This window comes from Lolium rigidum, chromosome 4 (assembly GCF_022539505.1).
Source record: "Lolium rigidum isolate FL_2022 chromosome 4, APGP_CSIRO_Lrig_0.1, whole genome shotgun sequence".
NCBI classification, from domain to species: Eukaryota; Viridiplantae; Streptophyta; class Magnoliopsida; order Poales; family Poaceae; genus Lolium; species Lolium rigidum.
Window position 1 is genome coordinate 97,241,413 of NC_061511.1, and position 6,028 is coordinate 97,247,440.

A 6,028-nucleotide genomic window follows, 5' to 3' on the forward strand; every position below is an offset into this window, starting at 1 on the left:
TCGGAAGAGCAACCGCCGCTCTCTTCGACTTCTGCGTCGCCGTTCATCCACGCTCAATAAGACCCATACATAGGCGCTTTCGGATCTTCAACCGGCCGCCATTCATCCAAAATTCTCCTCACGATGAGCTACATCTCTGACCTTCCATCTGACACCTCCAGCGAGGGCAAGCCTGCAGGATGGCGCCATTGGTGGGACAGAGTCCGGAAGCCCAGCAGCGGCAATGATTCCCCACCGCCAATGGACAACGCGGAGGAATGACAGAGCGTGGAGGAGGAGACGGAGGAGGAAGGGTCTAAGGAGGCGACAGCGGGGCCAGCCCATGCGAAGGCGGAGGCGGGAAAGCGAAGGCCAAGGCGCAGCTGGCGAGCACCGGCGACGACGAGGAGGACACAAGTTCCTCCGACGCGTCGAGCGACACCGCCTCTTCGGAAGAGGTGACGAGTAGGAAGCGACACCGTGATGAGGACGATGAGGCTGGGCCATCATCAAACAAGAAGAAGTCGTAGTTTAAAATAATTTATATGTAATTTGATATGTTCTTTCGAAGTTTTTATATGTAATTTTTTTATGTTGCACCGATTTGAATATTAGTAAAGAGTTTTCTTCTATCTATTAAAATTAATTTTTAAGTTTTGAGGGTGACTTTGGGGGACGCGGCTGGAAAGTGACGTCCCCAAACACAACACGAATAAAACACATCTCCCAAACGCTCAATCCAATACCGTTTTGGGAACGGTTTGGAAAACGTGACTGGAGATGCTCGTATGTAGTTTAGTTAGCGTGCCCTCTTATTACCTGTCCTCAACCACTACAGGCCCAGACGGGCCTAATTTACTCGGCCTATGTGGGTCTCCATGAAGATAAACCCAAGCAAAAAAGTAGCCCATGTGATCGTAGTTTCGACGAAACAACCCTGTTTGTCTCTTCCCAAAGACGGCAAAATACCACAGGATGTGATGGCCCCTTTTTCACAGAAAACTGAATATGGTAGCGACAGTGGAGTGATTTGTTTCTTACTTGAGGAAGGAACAAAGCAAAAGCAGGGCTAAGAGATGCCTCGAGATGGGTTGAGGAATAATACGTCAAATAGAAAGCCATGTGTGCTCAGTAGTGTGACACGTAAGCTCATCATGGTACCCAGATGAGTAGTCGGAAAGAAGTATAAAATAAACTAATTAACGTGGCGTTTTAACTTGGGTGCATATGCTCATTTTATTTGAAATGTATTTTGAACACATTTTAAAAAAAATATTTTGTGTATATTCCGTTTGTGTCGAATATTAGTGTACGAGTTGGGTTACATTTGGATACTGAGTTATAATATGTGTGGATAGGTTATGTGTTCGAGTCGAACTCTAATAGCCTAGGCCTCCCATATAATGTGAGGCACCACATATTGTAACCCATCACGACTTGATAGCATCATGCTCGCAAGAGGAGCCGGCGGCTTGTGCCGGTGACCAAGGCGGCCCATGCAGCGATATCAGTGGGGAGGAGCGCCCATAGTCATGTCCCGCGGATGTAGGTGTTCGCCGAACTGTGTTACCAAATCTCGATATCGTCATCGTGCTAAGATTGCTTGGTCATCGATAGATCGACTGTGTGCCTACAGCAATAACATCATATTTGGTCATTCACAAAAGTTGATTTAGTGCAGCCTATATCAGAAAAAAATCGATGCTATAATAAGGCATTTTTTCGAAACACTTTTCTGTTTTCTTACACACGGTACATAAAAAATGTCGGGTTTTAGGGAAACATTAGGCGCGCACACAGAATGTGGAGGTATATAGGCAAATTTTATTTTCTAAATTTTTTAAAATTTAATTGTTTAGATAAAGTGGATTTCCATAAGTATCACTCAGTTGTACAAAAGGGTGGAAGTAATGGTAGTTTTAGAGGAACTTTAGCACAACTAGAAAACGGTCTGGAATTGAAAAGCTCCGTCAGTTTTCCAAAATTAGTCTGTTTGGCCGTTAAACAGACCCTGAAAATGGCCAACCATGGTTAAATATATATATGTACCCGAAAACAGTTTAGCCATCTCAACCGCCGAAAAGGGCGATATCAAAGCAGCTGCCACACGAAGATCTTGATCTTGAGGGGTAGAGGGGCTTCCTAAAGCGGAGCTATCCAGTGTAAAATGAGCCCTCTAAAAAGTGTCTGGTATGCTGAGCTACCGGTAAAATTCCCCGGGACAATGCACCAAGAAACACTATCTGACTAGGTAGAGAGGGACGGCGGGAGGCTCGCTCGTGTTAGAATAGATTCCGTATACGTATATGACTCCTATGTAATTGTATTTTGTACACCTATATAATGAGAAGAATCCTACCCAACGAGGCACGTTGGGTCAGCTAAATCAATCTATGTCTTAATTCTTTTATGGTATCAGAGCGAGCGATCAGGACCTAGTTTTTCCGTCGACGCGATCTCTTCCGCAATCCGTCGCCGCGTCTCCGTCGCGCAACTCACGCGATGACTACGTCCGGGCCGACCTCGTCGATCCCTGTCTCTTCCGCGGGGTCGCCAGCACCCGCCACGATCACGCCTACATCGGCCGCGGGACTCCCAGCACCAGCCGCTGCACCTTCCGTGGGACTCCCAGCGCCAGCTGCACCAGTCGCGATCCCGTCAGCGCCGCCCCCTGCTCTGGGCGTTGGCCATGGCGCGACGCCGCCGGGCGTATCTCCGTCCGCGCCCCCTGCTTCAACCTTCGGCGCCGGCACTCCTGGTGTGCTGCAGCAGCACGCAGTCTCCATCGCGCAGCCATCCGTCGTCACGGACGTTCCTCCGCTGCCGTCCGCCACGATGGACACGATCTTCTCGGACGCGGCAATCTACTCCGACGCTCTCGCTGCCTCCCTGCGCTACCCTGGGTACACCTACCTGCAGATGGCGGGGTTTCCCCAGGGCACATATCCCCTTGCGCTCGGGTTTCCTCGGGCGCCGCTGCCGTCTCAGGCCAGCACGTCGTCGCTGCTATATGGTGGCGCCCTGCCCTATAGCCCGACGCCGCCCGGCTTTCCGCCCCAGCAGCAGCAGCCACCGTTCTACGGTGCCGGCCAGTTCACCCATACCGCACTTCCGAGCATCGTCACCATCGCGCCGGCTATCACCATTAAGCTGACCAACATAACTACATGTTCTGGCGTGCTCAGGTTGGCCCGCTGCTCCACAGTCATATGTTGATGGGCTATGTTGATGGATCCTTCGTCTGCCCTGACCCTCATGTCGTCGTCAGTCATGCCGGCAGCCTCCACCCACAGCCGAACCCGGCGCACTAGCACTGGATTCAGCAGGACCAGGCCATCCTCTCGGGCTTTGTCTCTTCGATGACCGAGGGTGTCTTGGGTATGATCATGTTCGCCGACACTTCTCGCGAGGCTTGGGAGACCTTGAGTGGCGCCTTTGCGTCGACGTCTATTGCTCGTGCCTCGGCTCTCAGGCAAGAGATGGCTGACTTGAAGAAGGACAACAAGACTATCAATGTCAACTTCCATCAGATGAAGGCACTCTCGGACTCATTGACTGGTATCGGGATGCCTCTCCGCGATGACGAGTTTATCTCTTCCCTCCTCGCCGGCCTTGGTGAAGAATATGATGCCCTGTTCGAGGTGGTTAATGCTCGTACCACACCTATGCAGACCTGCGACCTGTTTTCGCAGCTCCACGCTACTGAGCAGCGCAAGCTGGCACAACGCCGCACTCACGGAGGAGCGGCTCACTATCCGGCAGCACACACTGCTGCCTCCACTCCCGCTGGACCTGTCGCTGCATGGACTGCTCGTGGCAGCCCCCGGCCCTCTGCTCCACCGCCCAAGACGATATCCCCTTCGACGGATCCTAAGCCGACTACTGGGCGTGGCAGTGTCGTCTGTCAGCTCTGTGGAGTCCCTCGTCATACTGCTTCTCGGTGCTACAAGCAGTTTAACCGTGACTTTCTCGGCATCGGCAATGATGGGCGCGACACTGAGAAGCAACTCTCCATGGCGATGACTGCCTCCCATGGATCCTCCTCTGTCGCCCCTCAGGTTGCTGACCCGGCATGGTATGCAGACTCTGGCGCCACTCATCACATTACTCATGAGCTGGCCAAGCTCACCTCACGTGAGCCCTACCACGACACCGACCAGGTTCATACAGCCAATGGTTCAGGTATGCGCATTCATAATATTGGTCATGCTATTTTACCTACTCCATCCTCTAGGTCTCTCGCCCTTAATCGTGTCCTTCATGTTCCTAAAGCAACTCGTAATTTGTTATCTATGAGTAAACTTTCATCTGATAATAATGTATTCATTGAACTGCATCCTCATGATCTTTTTGTTAAGGACCGGGACACGCGGGCACCCATTCTTAGAGGTCGTTGCAGTGGTGGTCTCTATGAGATTAAAGCTCCTGTCATCAAGCAAGCTCTTAGCAGCGTCAAGGTGTCTCGTGATATGTGGCATCGTCGTCTAGGACATCTAGCATTACAAGTCATTCAACATGTTCTTCGTAGTCATGAATTACCATCTCTCCATGAGTCCAGTAAAATTGAGTCAGTTTGTGATGCCTGTCAGCAAGGAAAGAGTCATCAGTTACCCTTCTCCTTGTCTACTCGTGTAACAAAGTTTTCATTAGAGATTATTTATTCTGATGTATGGGGACCTGCCCAACCCTCTGTTAGTGGACATCGTTTTTATGTAAGTTTTGTTGATGCTTATAGTCGTTCACTTGGCTCTACTTACTTAAGCATAAATCTGATGTCTATGATGTGTTCCTTCAGTTTCAGAATCATGTTGAGCGCTTGTTAAGTCGCAAGATTATTCATGTTCAAACTGACTGGGGGGTGAGTACGAGAAACTTCACCCCTTCTTTCACAATTTGGGTATCTCACACCGTGTGTCTTGTCCTCACACTCACCAACAGAATGGCACTGCCGAGTGTAAGCACCGTCACATTGTTGAGACCGGTCTTACCTTGCTTTCTCATGGGTCTGTTCCCTTATGCTACTGGAGTGATGCGTTTGCTACTGCCTGTTTCCTCATCAACAGGCTTCCTAGTCGCACCATCGATATGAAAAATCCTCTTGAGCGTCTTCTCAAGGAAACACCGGACTACACCTTTTTAAAGGTGTTTGTTGTGCTTGTTGGCCTCATCTTCGACATATAATAATCATAAACTTGAGTTTCGATATAAGAAGTGTGTGTTTTTGGGCTATAGTTCTCTTCATAAAGGATACAAGTGTCTTCATGTTCCCTCCAATCGAGTCTATATATCTAGAGATGTCATCTTTGACGAGAATGTCTTTCCGTTTGCCAATTTTGCCAACTCACATACACTACCATCTATATCAGAGTCGTCTTTACTTTCAGCTGACCAATTTATGGATGATGCACATGCCTCACCGTTGCTTGCTAACCATGTTGCAGGTACTGGACGAGGAGGTTGACTGGAGATTTTAATCCCGCACGTGCCGCCACGGGACGTCGATCAACATGCTCCTGTTCTGCATGGCTTGCAGCCCCTGCATGGCTCTCCCTTGGGCTGCGTGCAGCCATGCAATACAACAGCCCCAGCTCGCTCCACCTCGGGTTGCGTGCCTGCATGTGACACCACAGATAGACCCTGCATGGCTCCCTGCATGTCTCTGATGTCTACGCACGCTTCTATTCCTGTAGACAGTGTTGGGCCTCCAAGAGCAGAGGTTTGTAGAACAGCAGCAAGTTTCCCTTAAGTGAATCACCCAAGGTTTATCGAACTCGGGGAGGTAGAGGTCAAAGATATCCCTCTCAAGCAACCCTGCAATTACGATACAAGAAGTCTCTTGTGTCCCCAACACACCTAATACACTTGTCAGATGTATAGGTGCACTAGTTCGACGAAGAGATAGTAAGATGCAAGTGATATGGATGAATATGAGTGGTAATAGCAATCTGAAATAAATATGGCAGCAAGTAAACATGTAGCAGAACTTGTTGGAAACGGTGTTTCAATGCTTAGAAACAAGGCCTAGGGATCATACTTTCACTAGTGGACA